General features: G+C 41.0%; 1 long non-coding RNA gene across 1 annotated transcript in view; it reads left to right on the top strand.

The window, feature by feature from the left end:
* The first annotated feature begins 1,119 nt into the window (after positions 1-1,119).
* Positions 1,120-23,483, top strand: part of LOC144588404 (uncharacterized) — a 272,384-nt gene continuing 250,020 nt past the window's right edge. Inside the window, exon 1 of the long non-coding RNA XR_013543948.1 lies at positions 1,120-23,302. This is a non-coding gene — a long non-coding RNA (uncharacterized LOC144588404). The remainder of the gene's footprint in view (positions 23,303-23,483) is intronic.

Consider the following 23,483-nt stretch of genomic DNA (forward strand, 5'->3'; position numbering starts at 1 on the left):
AACTGGCTTCCATGCTTAGGGTGTAATGCTTTTGTGAAGATCATTATGCTATCTGTGTGGGGTTTTTTATAATGTCAATTTTTAAATATTATACAACCCGTGAAAAGCCTTGATGAGTAAAAATAAATAAACAAACATGCATGCATCTTATATACAGGGGAGGTTGTCAGTTCAATCTGGTATCTTGAGGTATGTGCAAAAAACATTTGAGGTAATTACAACTGATGGGAAAGAACCACAGTAGAGTAATTTTTGGACTACACTTGTAGAAACTCTGAGATACCACTTCTGCGTTCAAATGGTGACTTGGCTTGTGTTTTGACTAGACTGATGTGCTTTGTGTGGATTCCAGGGGATTCTGGAAGTTGTCATTCAAAAAGGGAATGCTCCTACCTTTTGGAATGAACATTTCCTGAGATCCTGGAGAGCTCCTTCCAGACATAGAGGGAATCCAGACTATGCTGTCATTGTTTGTCAACTCTTCCCTAGTCTTCTGAACTTCCTGCTTCACGCTGCTTCTTTGGATAACTGAGATCAAAAACAGAAAATCATCCATTCCTCCGAAGACAAAATACAAAAACAAAGGGGACATGGAAATGGGACCATTTCAACATGAAGGCACACAGCATTCCCTCCCCTAATTAGGTCAATCAGTCACTGCCATTATAATACTGCAAAAGAGAACCGGACATTAAAGAAATACAATCAGCCTTACCTGTTAAATTATGAATCCCTCTACTTTTCTTCCAGCGTGGACCCTCCTCTTTTTTTCTGGAACTTTATAAAAGTTGTATTGCATTAAATATATATAATCTAGACTATCAAAAGGCTAGCTATAGTTCATTACATTAGCTGGGTACATTTGGTCTTCCACACAGTGGATAATACTGAATTAAGCTGATCAGCATTCTGACCATATAGGATCAGTTCTACTTGTTCCATTTTATTGAAATCACTGAACAATCCTTTCCCCTGCTTCCAGTGTGGTCATTCTGACTTAAATCCCATTGTTGATCCCAATTAGAGTTCATCTATTGAATCAATGGGATTTATTAAGTCAACACTTGTGTAAACCCCAGTGATTTAGTGGGTCAATTCTAGTTGGGTCGATTCTAGCTGGGACTAACAAGAATGTAAATCGTACTATAGCACAGATTATCATTATTACACTATGGCATCAACAGCCTCTTTCATCGAAGAGTAAAATGACTAAAAGGTCATATCAGTGGAAATTAGTGTATCTTTTCAGCTCTCATAATGGAATTTTCTTTCAACACAGTTTTAATATAGGTCAAGCAAATGAGCTGGAGAAGATAATTAAATGGCATGATAGTTTACTTAAGTGTGTGTGTGTGTGTGTGTGTGTGTGTGTGTGTGTGTGTGTGTGTGTGTGTGTGTGTGTGTGTGTGTGTGTGTGTGTGTGTGTGTGTGTGTGTGTGTGTAATACCAGGAAAAAAAAAGAGAAGAAGATTAGAATTCATCCCGCCTGTGGTTTTGAAGATGGGTTTTTCATAATGATTGCCTATCTTTGGAGGCAGAAACCCATGGGTATCGCCACAGTGCTGCAAAGTTAAGCCTAGAGCAATAAGCAAAAAGAAAAAAAAAGGGAACTAGGAATAGACGGCAGCTAATAAATATTTGATCAGATACACAAATTCACAGAGTTTGATCGTGCCTAGAGGAATTTGCCATCATTTATTAACTTGTGGGATGTAAATGTACAGTGCTATGTTTCTGAAGAAACAGAACACAGATAAAAGTCATTACCTCCCCCTTCCCTCCCTACCCCTTTCTTTTAGGGTTTTTCCAAATGTTAGAAGCACATTTAAAGCACTGCCAAGCTTTACACATGAAGCAAGGAATTTGACTAGAAAGGAACCACATGGTCTCTGGCTAAAACAAAGCCATCATATTTTCCCAGCAGCCGGAATGCAGCAGTGGAAGCACACTGTACACAATGCATTTCCTACACCTGAAAGTCAGAGGGACCACTTATATTGGCCAGAATTTGGAAACATTGCCTTTTGGCATGATATAACCCAGGATATTTGAACCAGCATGGCCATGGTCCCACCGGGTGGAAGGTTTTGGGAACTGTAGTCCAAAAAGCATAATGGTGTCTTATATTTTTTGAAGACTACCAAATTTGGAGAAGTTACTTTGTGGGGGGCATTCTTGGAGTTGTAGCTCAAGTAACCTTTCCATGCACTGGCAAAGATGGTGTGCAAATACATTTTTTGAGTAAACACTTGTCCACAGCTTGGCCAAGCTTCCTGTACATATTCACAGGTCTATATGCATAACTTTTCCTACACCTATGTACGCATGGGGAACATCCTGGGTGATCTCAGAGGTGACTTTTACTGTGCAGTTGCCTTACCGTAAGACTGGAACTGTATGCTTTCAAGGGAATGAACATGACATTGTGATTAAAGCTTGAACTGTGAATAGCGAGGTCAAGGCTCAAAGCCCCATACGATCATGGTGCTCACTCAATGGCCTTGGTTCAGTCTTTATTTTTGCACCTTGCCTGCCTCACAAGGATGCTGTGAACATGAATATGGGGTGGAGGAACTCCCACAAGCTCCTGGGAGGAAGAGTGGCATGTGAGTGCAACAAACACAAAGTAAAATACAAGAGGAAGGGAGTTATGTACAAACCATCAGTAACTACCACAAGCCGTTCTGAGCATGTAGTAAATAAGAGGTGAGCATGAGCCCAGCCACTGCTGGGTTGAGGACAAAAAAAGCTTTGAGGAAACCAACAGGCAAGCAAAGAAGGAAGGTGAGAGAGTGCATAAGCAGGCAAGTAGGCCTGTGTGTTGTGTTGGCAGCAGCAACAGCAGGAGAAGGGAAGGGGGGGAGGTGGCGGTGGTGGCAGCAGGAACCAGTACTCAAGATGGTAGATTCAGCTGTTTAACCTGACATTTAACAAAAGTCAAAGAAAAGAAAAGAAAAGAAAATCACCTTCTTTCACTTCTCCTGTTTTGGGGAGGAAACTTTGATTTTTATTTTTTAAAAATCTTTTAAAAGTACAGTGCATTACAACTGCACTGTTCTGCTGTTGATGATGATGATGTTGCTTCTTCCCTTGGCTCCATGGAGGAGCAAAGGAGAATACGTTTTTAATTTCCCAGTTTCCCCATATCATTAAGTGGTGAGCTGTCTAAGTCATTGATGATATGAAGAGTTGGAAACCAGCTGGGAAATTAAAGGAGGAAGCTCACTTTGGCTTGATCCCAGTGATCTCACATAAGGGAAACTCACCAAAATGGAGTGACCTTACCCAAACCTAAAAAATAGTAGCCCCTGACAGAGGCCCAGAAAGGTGTGAGCAAGAATGCTCTGAAGGAGCGTTGGTTTGCTTTAGCAAACATGTCATCTTATCTCCAAAAAAAGGAGTGAACTATCCTGTCCACATAGGGAACCAAACAACTGGCTAAATACCCATATTGTCAGCCTCTCAGTTCATTTTCAATAAAGATTTGTCAAAATAGACACATTTCTTCATCTGCAAGGTAGAAAGGACTTGAGGTTTAAATATAATATATAATTAATATAAATTAATTTATATAAATTAATAAGAAATTATTCCCCATCCCCAGCATGGACGAAAAGAGAATGGACAGCATGGCAATACTGTCTAGAGTTTCTGATCATCTGTCACTCCACCAAAACTTTGTAAAATTGATACCGTCATTTGAGGAGAGCGCGTTTTCTTAAATAGTCCCTTCCCCACAACTTTGATATGCTGATTCATTTAGCTGATTCTCCTTCTTTTCATTGTCTTTGCACAAACATGCAGAGAATTTGCATTGTTACTCTTTAACACACCCACATGCCCGCTCTACTGGGTACTTTTAAAGCGTAGGCATAATTTTTTTAAAAAATAACATCTTTGGTTTATTTGTAATATGTTATTATTCTGCTGTCTAACTGAAAAGTGAGGAAGTAAAGCAATCTATTTTGGGATCAACATTTTGAGATAATTTCAAGCAAATTATAGGTAATGTGATGTTATCAGGTTCTATGTTTCCTGCTTCCCTGCATGGTGGAAACTGAGAGGATCAGTGCCCACCCACTCCCAAACAGATGGATGTGGAGCCTGGGCTTTTAAAATGAATTTAGGATGCCCTTCTTTCATTCCTTCAAAACAACAAGCATAGGTCAGTCTTGAAGAGGTGACCTTCCATGAGAGGAGACCTTGGCGCCTTTCTTATTTTCCTGCTTTCATCAATTAAGAATGCTCACTCACTGACAGATTCCAAAGCCCTTCTTGCTTAATCTCCCAGGAGAGGACAGGGAGTATCATGAAGAGAAAAGAAGCATTTAAAACAGGGGTTTTAAACTCAATTTACCTGGGGGCCACTAGAGACAGAGTCTGGGTGAGGCTGGGCCGCATCAGATTTTCTGCCAAGCGGAGCAAGAGCCCCAGGAAGCCGCCCAGGAGTTTCCTTAGCCGACAGACAGGTGGGCTGGCTCGCAGGCTGCAGTTCTGGATGGAGGGTGCAAGAGGTGCTGTCTTGGGAGAGAGTTGGCGAGCGAGGCAAGGCTTTTTTTTTACTCTTGACAGCAGAGGATGTGTGGGCGCTTTGGGGGGGCAGGCAAGGCAAGGCCCACAAACTATCATCTGGGGGGCTGCAAATGGCCCCCAGGCCACATGTCTGAGCCCCCTGATTTAAAAGGAGCCTGGAGAGATTAAGAGACCAAGAGGTTAGGGAAGAGAACTCAGTTCAACGAGACTTACTTCCCAGGTCATTGAATATATAGGGTTGTTGCCTAACATTTCAAGAAGTCCTATTCATGTGTCATTGTATGGTTTCCAAGAGGTAAGTATTAGTGAGTATAATTAAACATAGGGGTTGCCCTGGATTGCACCATATCATGGCACCATATACCAGTGGCGACACATGATCAATCACGGCAAAGATTCTACATAGGGCTTTAAAAACTGCTCCAGAAAAGGAGTGCAAGATAACTTGGGGTGGGTATTATATCTGTGCACACAGCACCTGGGCCCAGAGACAGAAGTTCCCTTGTGAGACTACAGCCATCCAACGTCCATATCCACTCACGCTGGCTGTGGGATTCTGTCAGTCTTGGTGCCTAAACCATCTGTGTCTTTCCTTTGTAAGATGCACTGTCTCCCTGTCTATTTCTGGACCCATTTCGAAGTGCCATTTTCAACCTTTAAAGCTCTATATGGGGATCTTTGTAGACTGCCAGTCTACTTGAATGACTTCATTCTCCTATATGTCTCACCAAAACATTAAGATCTTCAGAGGCTTTTTGCCTGATGCCTCTTTCTGAATGAAATGAGGCAGGTAAGCATAAACCCTCACCATCTTAGAAACTGAACAGTCTGCACTCTGCACAGGGAGCCTCTTGGTGCATTGGTTACACTGCAGTACTGTGGTCAAAGATTCTGCTCACAACCTGTGTTTGATCCCGATGGGCTCAGGTAACCGGCTCAGGGATGATTCAGCCTTCCAACCTTCTGAGCTTGGTAAATTGAGTACCACTGATTGGGTGGGAAAGCAATGTATAGCCTGCATATTTAAATTGCAAGCTGTCCAGAGAGTGCCTTAAGTGCTATGGGAGCAGTATAGAAGCATCACATTTTGCTTTGCTTTTTTCTATAAAACACTGTCCCTAGAGAGGCTTGCCTGGTGCCATCTCTGTGGCCTTTTGTGCCATCTGTTTCAATTGTGGAGAGTGGCACACAAGACTAACAGACACACAATGCAGGAAGGCAGACGAGACTGGAGGCAGGCATCAGAGGAAATGATGGCTTTGTCAGAAGGCATCCCAAAATTGATGAACAGTTTTTGGGGAAGAGGTCTGGAAATATGGCGGTGTATGCATGGATCACAACACAGAGTAGTTGTGGGGGACATATGCAAGCAGGAAGAGACAGTGAGACATTCTAGGAGAGGTGAAGAGAGAAGTGTGTGATGTGTATGATATCTGTGTGGCATGATATGAAAGAACAACTCAAAGAAGACAAGGGAGAAAGAAACTCTGTTAGCTAGCAGTGGTAGGGCTCCCTATCTGGATGTGGATCTCAACAGGCGCCCCTTCCATATAATTATGGTATAAGAAAGAAAAACATAAAAAGGTGATCATGAGCACTGGTCATGTGTTAAAATGAGACATCTCATTTTAATCCCTACTGAATAGTATATGCAACTAGCTGTCCTTGGTTGACTCACTAACTAGGTGCAGTGGTGCCTCACTAGACAATGATAATCCGTTCCACTGAAATTGCTGTTTAGTGAAATCATTGTCTAGCGAAAAGCATTTCCCCATTGGAATGCACTGAAACCTGTTTAATGCGTTCCAATGGGGAAGAATCGTTGTCTAGCGAAGATCGGCCATAGGAAAGCCGCTTTGCGATCAGCTGTTTAAACTGCTGTCTTGCGAAGCTTAGGTCCCAAAAACACCTGTTTGCGAGCGTGGAGGGAGCTGTCAAAATTGTCGTCTAGCGAAAATCAGTTTGCGAAGCAGGGACCCAAACATTGTCCAGCGAAATTCCCCCATAGGAATCACTGTTTTGCGAATCACTATAGCGATCGCAAAAAGCCAATGTCTAGCGAAAAAACTGTCATGCAGGGTAACTGTCTAGCGAGGCACCACTGTACTGCTTGAGAAAACATGGAAGTATACTACTAGAAATAGAAAAGAGAAGCCGGTATTAGAATGTAAAATATTGTTTCAACAACAACAAAAAAGAAACAAAAGAAAAAATTGAATTTTCAAACTTTTGCTTTTAAAGCTAAAGTGCTTGCACATTGTTTTCTTGAAGTAATCATACGACTCCTGTCCCTGAGGAAAAGGAAGCTTTTCAAAGACAGTTTCACACATTCCTATCAACCAGTGGGCCAAGGATTATTTGTGGTACACAGGCTAATGAATAAATTTCACTGCCTTCCTGCGCCTCCAAAGGAGGTATGAGAGGGCTGTGAAGGCAACAGCAGTGCAGTGAGGTGCCGACATTGATCATGTGTCTCCTAAAGGTGGCATTCAATAAAGACAAGCGTTAGCAAGCAAATGATATAGCCACAGGAGTGGAGGAGTCATGAAAAATGAATTAACCTTTTCTCTGCTGGAATCTCAGCGACATCATTTTCAACTCAAATGGGTGTTTCGCTGTCATCGATGGAGTTTGAAAGCTTGACAGGTACACCTGCCAAACATCTGTCGGATGTTCCTAGGAGGTGCAAAGTGGCTCGAGCAGCTGCAGCAAATGCCATCGTGTGTGTGTGTGTGTGGGGGGAATGTTGTGCATTACAAAAGAGTTAGACAGAAAGAAACTTTTATACAATATGTATATTTCTAAAAGGTCGGTGCAGGCTTCTTTTGAAATATCACTGCACATATATGCATCAGTGCATTACTTTCCCTGTGTGTGTTTTAAATGTAAATCTTCTGCTCTGTCTCAGTGGCCTAAAAAAATAATAATCAGGAAATCACTATATTGAGAGGTTAACAGAGATGTTCTAACTGTCTGCTGAAGAAATCAGATTCATTTATCTTCCTTACATTAGAAAATCTTAAAGTAACCTTGACCGCCAGCCTAAACATTACAGAAGGCATTACGAACCCTTGCAATGAAGAAGCCAAGATGACAGTGGCATGGCAAAGGCTCTGTAGTGAATTTGTGGCAGAGGGAAAAGCTAATGAAGCATTTGGACTCAAGGAAAACTGGGCCACAAACTTTGTGGACTTGCAGGGTGTCAGTTTTCAAGCTCTGTTCCTTCGACACTTTCCAGAGGGGCAGCAAATCTGCACATTGTGTTGTGTAATCACCACTCCCTTTGCTTTCACCTTAATTTGTCTTCTACAGTCAGTGGCCATGCTGTTCACTGCTGCCTCCTCCCTCTGCCCCCAAACACTGGAAGACAGATGAACTTCTCTTGCTGCTAAGGTCATCAGAAGATGCTTTGTCAGCCTGGTGCACAAGCTAAGTAATTGATCTCTCAGGGCCCTATATTATGAGGCACCTCTACGTTTCAGACAAAAAAACGGGCTGAAATCCTGTTGCTTAGTGCAATATGTCACACCAGAGAAAGCTCACTGAATCAGTGGGGGGTTTGCTGAGTCAACTTCTTCCTAAACTGTGTTGATTCAAATGGGCCTACTGTAGTTGCAGCTTACTATGCTAAAGTAAGTTGCAACTAGAGTATACCTATTTGAATCAATGGAATGTCTGTATAGGAGCTGTCTCATCAAATCCACACTGCTGCAGTGGGCCTACTCTAGTGCAACACACTGTATTAAACAACAGGATTTAATCCAGTATATTTTTGCTTTAAAATCCATCCTTACTGTTGAAAGTGGTACAACACCCTCATTACATCCTCATCCTGTTAGTCCGAAGGGCTTGCTCTTTCACTCAGTGATTCCTCGCTTCATTAAGAACTGCAACAGAGGCACAGCTTGCTGTATAAGGTAGCTGAAATTGTTATCAAAATAATGTATTTTGGACATTCTAATTATTATTCATCATGCTAAGAATGATGGCAGTGCAAAATCCAGGTATTTGTGAGGAGCATGAGAGGCCCCCAAAGAGTTTTCCTCTCCAGGTGCACCCATTCTCTCAACAATGTCTGCTTGTTTGCCTTCGACCTCTGAGATCAAGCTGAACGACCACCAAGGAATAACTCAAAGAAGACAAGGGGCAGAGAAATTGTGGGAACTAGCAGTGGCAGGGCTCCCTCTCAGGATGTGGATCTCAACAGGTGTCCAATAACGCTAATCCAGTACAAAAACTCTGCATGAGATGTTTCTTCCCTTCCAGCTTGTATTCCTAGCCTCATATTCCTAAAGTTCTATTCAGTTTTTGCCTCATCTAGTGTCATTAACACAGTTAGGGGGAGTGGCTGGCCCCATTCCCTCCATCAGTGCTTTCTCCACACAAGCAGGGATGAAGAGGAGAGGTTCCTGCTCACATGTAAGCTCTACACACACGCTTGGGCCCAGATTTTCCTGTGTTTCTTTCTTCTGTGCAGAGCTGGTCCCTCTTTGAACTCATCCTCACTCTGAGAAACTGATAACACAGTTAGGCAGGGCTAGCCACTCTTCTTTGATTATACTGAGGCAGCAGGATTATAGAACCACTGACGAGGGCTTTAAATGTCCTGAGTGTTCACAGCTCATGTTTCCATAAAGGGCACCTTCTCTGGGGAAGGTGGGGTCCTGGCATGATGAGTGGTGCCATGTACAGAGCAAGAGTATTTCATTGATATCTGCAGGGGGCAAGCAATCAAAGAGCTATGTGGTGGCCAGTTTGAAAGCAGCTCTGCTGTAGCTCAAAAGACAACTGATTAGCCCTTAAGCTGTAGCCCTGTTGGGAAGAAAGACACAACGAGAGCTTGGAAATGCGGCTGCCAAAGTGAACATGTCGATGTTAACTTTAATCAGAAAATTAATTCATCAGCATCAAGAGTTTTGATGAACATTATAAATATCGTATATGTAACAATATTATCTAATGAGTTCACTAGATTAGTAGGACTTTATTTTTAGAATTTAAAAATAACTAAAACTGCCAATCCGTGGTTACCTTTTAAAATTAACTAATTAAAATAAAACTTTTTGAAAAACGTTAGTCTTCAACCCTTATTACTGATGTGAAAAGATTAAAACGAAAGCTTTTTAAAATCGTTTAAAGTTATAATAGAATATGGATAATTATTACCTTTAATAAATTAATTACTAATTTGGAAAGCGACACTCTCCTGTTGCTTTTGCTATTCTTAAAATTCTTGGACATTAAACAAACAAAGAAAGAAAGGTTTCCCTTTCTTTACTAGGACCATGTTTTATTTGTTTAGAATCTTTAGTATTTTTCTGTTTTTCATGAAACCCTTTCCCATGTAGAAGTAAGAGCAACCAAGCCAACCTTCAGCAAAACTTCTGCCATAAGCACAGGGAAATTCACCCTGTGCTTTGCATATCAGGTGTTGCAGGGGAAAGCAAAGGAGGAAAAATAATTGACCTCAGAATTTGAAGAAAAAACACCCCAAAACAGCTCGCAGGGCACAGCTGTGTTTAGAGATGTTCTGTTATTGTTCATTAAGAAGTACTTAAAACCTATTGCCAATTTAAAAGTGTTATTTTAGCACTCAAATCCAAGTCAATCTAAATGGGAAAAATAATTCCTTGAAATTCTCAGAGGTGAAAGTTTTAGAAGTGTCTCATTGAAGGTGAAGCCTCAAACCTGCTCAAAAACAGTGAGCCTTAATTAACACCAAACTAATGCCTGCTCTGTGTAGGACAGTCTTCCCCAGCCTCATGACTGAAGTGCCTCTGGAAAAAACCAGATTTAGAAGTTGGTGTGGCATAGATGTCTATACATGTCTGCTGCAAGATATTTGCTATCAGTGGCAGAACAACAGAGGGACCTGGAAATGCGTAGGTTTTCTTCAATGTTTTCTTCAATTCCTGGTGTGCCTTCACAGAAAATGGCAAAGCTAAGGATCGAGTGGCTCAAAGCCTACAGACCTGATTCTCCTTACACATAAAAGCCATTCTCTCTCACCCACTCACTCTAATTCTGATGAAGAAAGGAGAATTCCTTTCTTCCGCCTTTAATTTAATTCCATCTTTGTCAAAGCTGGAGCATCAAAATCATGCTTTTTTGGATGACTGTTCCCTGAATTCTCATTTAGTGTGGTCACTGGATTCTGGGAGCTTAAATCCAGCTAATAATCTCCCCAAGAGTTGATCACAGCCCCACTATCAAAAAGGCAAGAGGCACAAACACTTTTGCCTTATTTGGGAGGGGGTCTGCAAAGATGGCTGTCAGAATTCTCCTTTCTTCATCTGAAGTGGAGGGCTGAAACTTCCTTCCCACAACCATAGACCTGTTTCCTTAGACACAAATCTCAATATCTCCATGTATATTTATGTTTAATCCTTTATATCAGTGGTTCCCAACCTTGGGTCCTCAGATGCTCTTGGACTCAGATTTCCAGAAGCCTTCACCACTAGCTGTGCTGGCTAGGATTTCTGAGAGTTATATTATTATTATTATTAGTTTAAAAAATGTCACTCTATATGTGGGTCACGTAGGAACCTTCTTTAGTTTACCATCAACAGCATTCCCATGACCACAAATAGATATATTACGCCAAAGAGTATTCTTTCTGCGCTTGATTCCCTTGAACAATTAAAAAAGCTAATATACAGTTGGAAATAGATGTTAATTAGATGATATCAGGAATTATGGGATGTCAGTTGAAGAAGATGCGAAAATGGCTAAAATATCTCCTGGCATTACATGAAGAAATTATCATTTAATTAAAAGGCTTTTTTTTTGCTCCCCAAATCATTCTCCTTTGAGACTAATCCTGTTGAGAAATGAAGAAAAAAGACATACAGATATTTTGCATAGAATTGCATACAGTTTATCTAATTTGAGAAAGGTGCGTTTTAAACCAAACTAAACTGAAATCTTGGTATTAACATGTAATCCTTTTTAAAATGATTCCATGTGGGTTAACCATAGATTGGAGTCTTTTTTTTTTTATTAAGTCACAGTCAACAAGGTTGACTATGAACAGAAATTCTTTTTAGATTCCTTCACTCTGAGTTTCTAGAGATATTTCACATACACAGCTTTTCTCATTCATGAATGTGGGCTGAGGGGCAATTTTTGCTTGCCATTTTAAAGTGGATTATATACACCTCCCAATTTTGCAGCAGAGTTTATGGGTCCAAACTAGATTTAAAATGTTTATACTGGGAACATTTATATACAGACATGTGTACTTCAGGAAGAGCTGGACACAAAAATGAATGTGCTGGGAGAAATTGCATGCAAAATCATATATCAGGAGAAGAATGCAGAAGAAAGTAAAGGTGATTTTTATGAGTTTTTCCCCCTTTCAAAAAGACTGATGCTTAATTTGGATGCAACCAATTTATGACTAAATATGTGTGAAACCAACTAATCTGCCCATCCATGGATTAGAGACAGTAAGGATTGTTCATGGATTCCCCAATTTGACTCAAATGTCAATTTAGTACTTCAGGATGGATCCCAGTCCCTGCCAAAATGATTTAAGCTCCATAAAATCCAGATCTGAATCAAACTATATATTTGTAGCTCCATCCTCCCATGGACTTCCTGAGGTCTTTCTAGAAACACGATAGACTTAAAAGAGGCGTACACCTGCTAAATTTCACATGGGCAACATTAGGCATTTACATACCAGGCTCCTTTAAAAAAAAACAAATATATATGTCTAAAAGGCAAAGTGTGCTGCTTATATAGAGCCCCACAGTGCTTGAAGCACTCTCTGAGCACATTGCCCTCAGCTCCCAGTAGCTGGTTACTCAGTTTATCAACCTTGGAAAAGTAAAGGCTGAGTGAACCTCAGGCTGGCTATCTGGGATTGAACCTGGTTGTGAGCAGAGTTTTGACTTCAGTACTGCATTTTAGCCACTGTGCCACAAGGTTCTTAGGGCATGTGCAGCCAAATAAGTACGCAGTTTTCCCATTCAAGCTGTTGTTGTTTTCTCACTGTTTTCCTAGCATTGACATCACCTTCTGAAAGCCCTTAGAAAACCCTCCATTTACAGCTGAAGAACTGCACCAAAGAGCCTATCTGTTTATTGGTTTTTTAAAAAATAAATAAATTAGGAGGATACATTAAAATACTATATTGAAAGACAGCACAGTAGGCACTGGGTGGGCAAGCAACTGTGTCTGGCAGAAATGGCCAGACAGAGACAGAAGCAGAATCAAAGTGTGTTTCCAGGTAGACAAAGTCTATTCGCTGTTAGCACTATGCTTGTGCCCTAAAGAACATCTCTACAGCACAGACATCAGGGCTGTGTTGAATACTGTAACAAAGACCAAATGTAACAGTTATTCTGTGTCACTGAAAGACTGAGAAAGAGAGAGTGCAATGGTGTTGTGGTAGTGATGGTGAAGGTGATGACTATTTGCCACATCCCGTGAAAGTAGATTCCACAGTTTAACTTTGCACACTGTTGAAAAGTACTTCATTTTATGAATCTTTCACCGCTAAGCTTTAGTGGATGAGTTCTAGTACTGAGAAGGCAAGCGAGTGAGAGAGAATTATCTTTTGATTCAATTTCTCCACACAATGCATCATTTTATAATTCTCTTATTATGCCTACTCACAGTTTCTTTGGAACTTATAACCATCAGACATAACAACCATTCCTTTCAGGGTAGTTGCTCCAGTGATGTAATAATACTTCTTTGTTGATCTATGAAAGAAAGAAAGAAAGAAAGAAAGAAAGAAAGAAAGAAAGAAAGAAAGAAAGAAAGAAAGAAAGAAAGAAAGAAAGAAAGAAAGAAAGAAAGAAAGAAAGAAAGAATTGTGTGTGCAAACACACACACTCATGGACAGATAGACTGAATGGAGAGAGCGAAGAGGGAGGCAGAGAAAGAACAAACCATTTTTTTTTTAAAAAGCTTTTGTTAGCTGCTAATGGGGATGGGAAGCTGGAGATGGAAACTTACAGGCTGCTCTTGTTCTCTGGGGATCTGCTTCATAAATATAACTGTTTGTCTGCACATATGCTTGTATATTTGCAAGTGAAGCCTATACAACATGCTATGATCCTCCTGTGTTCTTTTGCTCAGGGCAAACTAAGGTGCTTTGAAGAAGGAGCTTGCTGGAAAGAGATCTCCAGGACTGGAGGCTTCAGTTTGTGCAAAGTCCTGCTGGGGTTATTTCTGGCAGGATGGAAGCTATGAGGGAGCCATTTTTGTTTTGCTTTGCTTTTGCTTTTGCCTCCACAACTCTCTGGTGTCTTTTACATTTAGAGAAATCTTGAAATGGAGAGAATTCATTTTGAACAGCTATGGTGCTTGTCAAACTCTCCTCCCATGTTGGGGCCGTAGGTGGGAGCCAGCTGGAGAAAGCTACACATCTAGCAGATCCAAGTCCTCGCCCTCTCTTCACTTCTTCTACTACCACATTACACTTAACATGTTTTCCTTCCCTCTGTGAGATTGGACTTCTGGTTTCTATAAATGGCTACTCCATGATTGAAACAGCCCCAGGGGTCCTAAAGTAACCTTTTCAATGACAAATATTTCCACACGTGACATTTGGAGGAGCATGATTTGCAGCATTTCTCCCCCCCCCCAGTGAAGTGTGTGTTGGGGTTGCATGTGGCCCACACTTTGCCCACTCCCTGCCACAGAGGGAGCCACTGCATAAACCTTAATGATTTGAACTGGTCAGTGCAGAGACTTGGAGATCAGACCTGCCCCTACGGAGGACAGAAGCCAGGCTCAGAGCTGAGAGGATGGACCCTGCTTCTTCCTAGAGATTGTGGGACTCTCCTCTCAGGACTATAAACCCAATAGTACTGTTTTTCTCACTATCTGAAACATGCAGAGTATAGAAAATTGATGTACATTCACTGCATCACAGGGAAACTGAATTGAAAAGGCACTTAACCGCTTTTAGAGCAAAATTTCAACAAATTGAGATGGAGGAGGGACCATTTTTTGTTAATAATGAACTCTGTAGTCAAGGAAACACTGTTGACATGCTTGAACTGCATGCTTAATAGAATTTTGAAACGGAATAATGCTTGGCCAGAGAACCAACACTGATTAGCACATATGTCCAAAACAATGTTTAATAGCTAATAACAGCAACATTAACCTCTGTCACCACAGTCTTGTGGACAATCCGTGTTAAATGGAAAGAATCTATTCGAATGCCAGAAACTAAATGCTAAATTGCATAGGGCGAAATGCAAAGTAAACACAAGTAAATGTACTCACAGCAGCAGAGACATCAGAAACAATGAAGACTCATATGGCATCTTGAAGATAAGAAGTTTTATCTGTCATAAGCTTTCATGGCCTGCAGCCGATTTCTTCAGAGAGATTTATGTGGAAAAGTGGACTGCAGTCCATAAAAACTTATACCAAATGAAATGTGTGGTTTTAAAAGGTGCAACTAAGACTTTTTCATTTCTTCCCCAACTGTGTTCAAACTAACATGGCTACTCCTCTGGAAATAACAAAATACTTTTGTAAGAAGTGTTCTTACATCAACTACCTGACTGCTCTAAATGAAAGGAGCACACTCTTCAAGGTGTGCTTCATGGTATGTTATATGTATGAGCTAACTACATGTGACAGAAGATAACATAGTGGGAATGGATAGCTAATATTTAGTAATGCAGGAGTCCTCTGGAGAGTGAGCACTATATAGGAACCATGGCAATTACTGTGCTGAATGAGCTAATAAATGAGATGTTCATAATGGTTTGTGCCGTAAATGGCACATTATTCAATAGTGGAAATTCATTATTCACTGAAATATCAGTGACAATCTTTTAGCAATTCATTTGTTCTCCTGGGATGACTCAGACCAAATCTTTCAAAAATGCCAGCATCTTATGTCCCTTAATTTAAAACAACTTGCTTGTTTCCAGCAGAGTCCACATCTTTCAGACACCACAGAGCATAACAGATACTATTTATTTCGAAACACCTAGGTTTTCAAAGCTCAACAGACGTTATGGCTCCAAAGTATTCTATGTTTTGAAATGCTTGTCTGTGAACCATATCCAGAAGCCTATGCACCAGAGTATTTGCGAATGTCAAGAGCACCTGGAACAGCCTTTAAAATCACACTAGTTCATGTGAAATTTAATCCAGTGCTGAGCAATTTGGGGCCCTCCAGATCTTACTGAACTGCAACTTTTGTCTCCTCTAGCTGGTACAACCAATGGTAAGATCATGGAGCTCAAGGTCTAGTAGCTCCAAGAGGGCCATCAACTGCCTACCTTGGCTTTCCCCTAGGCTAAGTTCACAGAAATGTGTGGTCCTTCTATTCTTCGTTCAATTATATTTCAAATTTCTTAATGCATACAAAGGGAACATACAGAAAGAACAAGGAATATAAAATTGGACCTTTTACAAGAACAGATATTTCTATAGTCATGGATGCAATTCAAGGTTTTAAAAAAATTAAAAACCTACACACTTAAAAAGAATGGAGATCTTTAAGGATTAACCTATTTTATCATAACACAAGTTTTCATCAGCTATAGTCCACTTCCACTGATACATTAGTCTTAAAAAGAATAGAACCCTAAAGATTAACATATTTTATCATAACATAAGCTTTCATGAACTATAGTTCACTTCCTCTGATATATGAATGTAAACAGAGAGGTGAAATAGCAATGCAGTGCTAGTTTCATTATAACCATATATGCCAATAGGAGATTGGCAGTAATTATTGCTGGACAATAGTGCATAGTTGTTGGATAAGAGTGCAGCAATGACCTTGTGTGGCAGAGCAAATCAACATTCTACAAGGCAATTCTTAAACCGGGGCAGCCCAAACAAAAAAAAATTATAATTTAAATTGGGCTTCTGATCAGTACCAAATTCAACACAATTATAGCAAACAGTCTTCTCTTGCTCTGTGCCCAATTTAGAGAAATTTGGATAAACCTTTTGGAAGTGTGGGTGGCATATAAGGTAAATAACAAACAAACAAACAAACAAACAAACAAACAAATAAATAAATAAATAAATGGAGTTTGAATTTTTTTTTAAGGAAAACTGTTTCCCACATTCAGAAATAGACAGTTCTAGACCTCCCCAGATTCAAAGTAGCTCCATAAATTGAAAGGACTCTTGCTTATCATGAAAGATAATTGCTGGCCACACCAGCTCTTTTTATTTGGAAAGAATCTAAGCTGTAGGATCTGAAATATTGGTCCTCAAAAAAGACTCTCAAATGGGAGAAACAGTGATTTTGTTACATTATATTGAGCATGATTGGTACAGAATTGCCAGCAAGGACTTCACTGATAGATACAGTGTATGATACATTGCCACAAAAATGTGGCATATGTTTTGAGAGAATTCAAAGTTCAAGGTTCATAATTGACATAGCTCATAATTTGGGATTTCTGATTGCATGGAACAGTGATAACTTGTCCATCAGGGCAAGGGGAGTGCTGCCCTATCTTTGTCTTAGGCTATGTCAGCTGTACTGCTCTTCCTGCTTCCTAACCAGAGTCAGGAGGTCTTTTTTATTTGTGCATGTGTCGATGCTTGCTTGTCTATCATCACATATATGCTTCTGTATGTGCTTCCGAGCAGCTGGCAAAAGGTGTGAACCAGCCACCTATCATATTAACATTGCTAAATTAGAAAGCTGTCTTCTATCAAGTCAGAACATTTGATCCATGTATTCAGTTACCAAGTGGATTTTACCTGATTGGTTATAGCGTCTTAGGATTTTAGACTTATGTAAGGCTCCCTGCCTAGCCTTCTGGCAGAACAGGTTGCCTAGGGGTCTCTTGCCAATAATTCCCTTGCCTTCAGTTTGCTGGTTCTTGTGCTTTTTTGGGGCTCAGTGTCTTTGACAGGGGTTTCTTGTCACCTCCCTCCCAGAGTTTCTGCCACTAGTCCCTGGGCAACCATCAGTTCAGTACTGGCATCAGTTCCCATCACTGAGGCAGTGAAGTCTTGGTGGCCAATGCATCCAGTCTGGGACTGAGCTTGGAGCCTCTCAATGAGTGCTGGTAGAGGCAGCTGGCAGTGAGTGTCAGCTGCTTTCTTGCTCCTCATGCAGCCTTCTCCTTTTCACCTGTTGGTGTTCACCTTGCCAGCACCTCAGCCACATAGGGGTCAGCACTGCTGGTCCCATCAGGCATCTCAAATGCCACAGACTTGCTGGTGTAGAAATTATCTCTGGGGCTGGAGTGGGTACAATCCCTCTTCCCCAGCTTCTGCCCTTCAACCCTGAGAAACTGTTTGGTGACTCTTGCTAGGGTCTATCTTCTGCTCCCAAGTCAGCTCAGCCACTGTGCAAAGGATGTGCTCCTTCTTTTCTAATGCTGAGTCCCAAGTCTCCTTTCTCTGCATACCCTTCACTGGGTGTCTTCAACCAAGAAAACTCCAAACCTTTCTCCTGGCCCTCCTTTAATCCCACCCCACATCTTCCTCCCACTTTCCCAGGTGCTGCTTGTCACCTACCTCTCCAGAGATACTTGTGCTTCTCTCCTCCCTGCCATTTGGGGAACCCATAACATCTGTTCCTCATGTGGTGGCAGGACTAGTTCAGACAGCCCATCCAGGATAACTGGCAGTGACCCCCTTACAATCTGATCATTTCCTGTTCTTCCCAGGAGAAGCCATGGACTGAACTTAGAACATTTAGCATGTGTTATAACATTGAGTTACGGAAGAAAACAAGTCAATGAGCTACGGAAAATATTAATTAAGTCACAGGAGGACAAGAAACCATTCTTTTTAGTCATCCTAATAGTACAAATGATCCATGGCAACATGGCTTGTTCATTGGAGTCTGCAGACATTAACATTTGGCAGATGTTCTACATGTGTGAATTACTTGTGTTTTAGGGAAGCCCAAGCTTCACAATCATCTCTGGGCTGTGTCAGGTTTAGTTGAGATGTGCACAATCACCACCACAATTGTAACTACAGCTCTAACCTTTAAGTCAGCCAGCAATCTCCCTACTGACAGAGAGAACAGCAGTTCCTTGTTATAAGATCAGTCCAAACTGCTGGTTATGGTAGCTTGAGTCCAGATTACCTAAAGGATCCATCTTTAGTTTATGATCTTTGGTGAAAACCTTTCTCAAGGTCTTGCCATCAGGTTTGTTTCAGGAGGAAACGGAAGAAGGCCTTTTTGGTGACTGTTCTCAAGCTTTAGAACTTCTCTTCCCTTTCATATTGCTCCCCTCAAGCAGGCAAAGAACTTTTCAGGCAGACTTTGCCTGCATGCAAGAAGATTTTAATGCTAAAAGCTATACTTTTTTAGTTTTACTCTTTTTTAATGATATACTTTTAAATCCTTGTAAAATATTTTCATTCAATGGTTGTTTTAATGCAATCGTAAATTTAACTGAGTGTTACTCTTATATTTATAGTGTCATTAGCCATGTCTTTTTTTTCCCCAACTTGTTTGGAGGCCATCTTGTGTCCTTGTATCAGGAGAAAATCAGAACATTATGTGTGGAAGAGCCATCACAGATCACAGCCAAAAGTGTTCTAACTTCTCTCATCATCTCCAACACAGAGGCCTCCCTGAAGAATGTGAGGACATCTGGGCATCCCCAGAGTAATGACAGCACCTTGCTGGCTGATCCTTCCATTCCAGAAGCACCACTAGATTGCTTCTGCTTGGAACAAAGCATAAGAAGATCTCAAACACAGCTGGATACCCACCTAGTTGTCTGAAGTTTATTCAGGACTAGAGATGGGCATGAACCATGATTTGATCATTTGGCTCAGTTTTGGCATAGCACCCGCACTTCCACCCTCCGTCTCGTCCATTCAAATAAGGTGGCAGGGCAGGAAAACCCATGGAACTCTATTTGACTGAGTGATCATCCAAGGAGGTGGAGGAGGGAAGCATGCTGTTGGTGCTACATGAGTGATCACCTAGAGGAGGCAGGGAAAGGAAGTACCTGGTGTCCATGGAACATGTGCAGGCACCACACTGAACTGGACCAAACTGTGGTCCATGCCCATCTCTGTTCAGGACAAACATATAATAAAAAGGAGCCATTGCTCAGAAGTAGGTGTAACCCATATATTTAGCATACAAAAGTCAAAGATCAGACCCCATTAAAAATCTCATAACTGGATTTGAAAAGACCTTTGTCTGAGACCATGTCAGGTTCTTGGCCATGCTGGTTGGGGAGAAAATCCAAGGAGCTACAGTCCAAAAAATAAAAATAAAAAAGGAACTTCCTATACTGCACTAGATGCACCCATGGACTAGAGTTACTAATGCACTTTATGAGCTAAAAGCATGCCTTTTCTTTCTTTTCCTTTCTTTCTCCTTCTTGCATCTATACACGATGCCTCTCACTGAGCTCAGTTTTCCCCATTTCTGAAAGTCATGCTGCGGCTTAGATTTCTGTGGTATGACAATATTTCACTGTTGTCCTCTTGATGGGGCATAATTTATTATTTTTGATGATCTGTCACAAGTAGCCCTAGTGAAGAAAATCTTTGTTGGGAGACCAATTTTGCACTCCCTTTACAATTAATTGAAAAGTAGGTCAACAACTACCTCACACTGATCATATTAAATGGGGTGGGGAAGCTGCACAGCAATAACCATTACATGTGTCTTATGTTTACACACGCCACACACAACACTCTTTCAAATGCGACAGCTGATTTGTGTGCTTAAAGGGGGATTTTTGATACGTACGAACATCCTATTTCAAGAGAGCCACACAATGAAAGCATCATCTTTCTTTTGGAGTCCCAGTAATTGCTGTGTGATAAACACACAGGCACGGGTACAGATAATGAGTGGACTTAAATATAGAAACCAGTAATTAAATTGTGCTTTCTTACCACTCTAATTGGTATTTAATTTATGCACCTGATTTTTTCAGGTGCTTGCATGCACTCATTAAACATGACCTCTAAGAAAGTTAGAGATACTGGGGAAGAAGGAGGAGGCAGAATGACAAGACTGCTGAAATGAAGGTTAGCCTTTTTCTCTAGTGCAGGGGAAAATGCTTCCCTAAGTACTGCAATTACGCAGGAGAGAAACAGTAGGACAGCTTCAGGAACTTTTCACATTAGGCAACATTACTGCAGCGCCTGCTTGGTACTTCTCTTGCCATTAAAGAGCCGTCAGCATTTCTTTTCTAAATCTTTGTTTATAACTTGGTTTCAAAAATGCACTCCAGGCACAAATCGGTATTAGCTGGTGAGAAACTGCGTTTTCTTTTTCTTTTTCTAAATTTTTCCTCTTTCCTTTTGTGTCTGTTGGTTCCCGGTCAGCAATTCTTTTCACAGAGAGCCATTTTGAGGAGTTTGCTGGGGGTCACAGGCCAAGCTCTGCCAACATCTCGATAACCCACCAGTTAAGTTACATTGCCTTAAATCATGGCTCCTAAGACAGTCCTCTTATTGCTTCAGGGTGGATAATTTGGAAGCTGTATGACTGTCTTCAGGGAGCCAGATTTGGCCAAATACTTTCAGTGGCTGACCTCTATATTGTCAGCACCTGGGAGAAAATAATTGAATGGAATCTGTGAATATTTGGAGCATGTCGGCAAAGGAATTGTTTCCATCTGTGAATGCACTGAGGTTGAGAGTGGGCTAAAGACCTCAGAACTCAAAATGCATACTACTATACTTTAAACCAGTTACATCCTACACAAAACATTTCTAGAAAAAAACCCGCTTCAATCTCAAATCATTTCGATAGTGTCAATCATCTCCCAGTTCATTCAATGCACTAGGTAAATGATGTGCTATTAGGAAAACGTGTTTAATTCACAAACATACCTTAAATATGACATGCTTGCCAATTACACAGACCAAAGCTGTCACAACAGTATGGCCAAAGGAGCATAATTCCCAAAGGGGGAACTGTTGTTTCACAAATACGTTGTGTACATGTCCACATGTCCTCCGAACATCCATGTGATTAATGATTAAATATCTTTGCTTTAGGGACCCAGGAAGCAAATACCTTAGAACTCTCTTTGTTTCCTTTCCACGTTACAGCAAAGATAACTGAAATGACAAGCATGTTCTCAGAAAAAGTACTCAGGAGAGAGGACCCACAAATTAAACCTGCTTTGTGAGGGAAATTCATCTGGACTTTGCATAATATTACACTTGAAATGGGTACCTTCCATTCACCCACACATTTAGAAGCCTGCATCATTCTGCAAGGTCAAAGTAGCTTCCTTTTTGTTTCGTAACTGGGCCTCTGGTGCCAGACACTGGCTTTATTTGTACATTTGTTTGCATGGAGCTTTAAAGGAATTATGTGCTTTGAAGGGAAATATTGTAATAGCAGGAAATCTGCATTTTTCCTTGGTGTGTGATTTGACCTTCTGCTCAGTCAAGGGGCATCTACCATGCTCGTATTCTGTATGGTGAGTTGTTCCACATTTCACAGGAGCTTCTCATAAGTACTAGTGTACACACATATGCTGGAGATAGACATAATTTTCTAAACAACGAAAGCAAAAGATTTCTAGTTTCCAAGTCAGTGGGCAACACTGGTGAATTATAAATCAGTGAGTAAATGTTAAAGGAAACCATGCTGATGTGACATACAATAAATGCTCTCATTTACCAAATTTGCCCAGTCTGTACTTCCCAGATTGCATCCAGCTGATGGACAATTTGGCATCCAGAATCACACACTGATGGATGTGGTACAGTTGTGTTTGAGAAGGATTTACATTTGAAAATAGTGTGTGGGAAAATATATCCAAAACACCGCTTAAACGTGTTTTCAGTTAATTAGGGGAATGTGTTATGTTTAATATATTTACACATTGGGGAAAATAACAAAAAGGGGAGGTTTCTGTCCCATTATAATTTTAAAAATGCAAAAGTTTTGGATGATGTTCTTTCCCTCTCAGTGTTGCTCTGAAAAGTGGTACCTCTAGCTTTGATCCCACAAAGATGCTGAACAAGCTATAAAAGTGAGCAAGATCCCTCTGTGAAGTCTCTGTTGTAGCATCAGTTGCATTTTCTGTACTAACAGCTTTTATTACAATTGCGATATTAATGAGTTTAGCAGCCGCAGTTATTCTTCTTCCCACACTCTTCAGGGGAACAATTTGCCTTTAGAACAGATTTGGGATTTCATTTCTAGGCAAAGTTACATGCAGCAGCGAGACAGTGGTAATACGTTATGACTCAGGTTTGAACAGTTTGTAAAAACTCCCGTTTTGTTTCATTTGCAAAATAAAATATTCATGGTTTAATTAAGGAAATCACCATTCTCTAATTAGGACAGAAGAATGAAGCACAGGCGTGCTTAGGATGAAGGCATTTCAGGAGCTAATGCAGACCCTTTGGATTGTGTGTAGGACTTAAAATGTATTACAGAATTTAGTAACAGTTTACGATCAAAGAAGGCATTTTGCCAAGTACTGTGAGGGGAAAGAAACTATGGTGGGTAGTGTCAAAGCAATGGTCCACCCCACCCTTACTCATCCCATCTCTCTTTCTCCTACTCCGATTGAAGGAGGTCTTTTGGTAAGAAAAGCTCTGGAACCTCCCTCCAGAAGAGGGGAGCTCAAGACAGAACTATCCAGGGGAAGAAGGCATTCAAATCTTTGATAGAAGAGGCCTCCCAGAAGAGGCCTTTCTTCCAAACTGCATCTGCAACAGCAGTTGCTGATGCCAAAACAGCATTAGCCTGGCCTATTTCCAGCTCCTTGCATTCTTCTGTAAGACTGACTGCCTGGCAACCTGACCTTGGCTTGCTCAAATGACAACCCTTCTGCTTTCTCCTCTGATTTACGACCAGGTAGGAATCTGCTCTGTTATTAACTTTGAATTTCTTCTTGACCTTCCCTGTCATCTGCTCATTAAACAGCCTTGTTACTTGATTCCCTCCAGTATCAATCCTCTCCTGGTTTTCTGGGCATCCTACCTATAGCACCCCCATGGGACTGCACACCTAAACTGGACTATTCCAAGACTGCTTG

Source organism: Pogona vitticeps, chromosome 3 (genome assembly GCF_051106095.1).
Source record: "Pogona vitticeps strain Pit_001003342236 chromosome 3, PviZW2.1, whole genome shotgun sequence".
Lineage (NCBI taxonomy): Eukaryota > Metazoa > Chordata > Lepidosauria > Squamata > Agamidae > Pogona > Pogona vitticeps.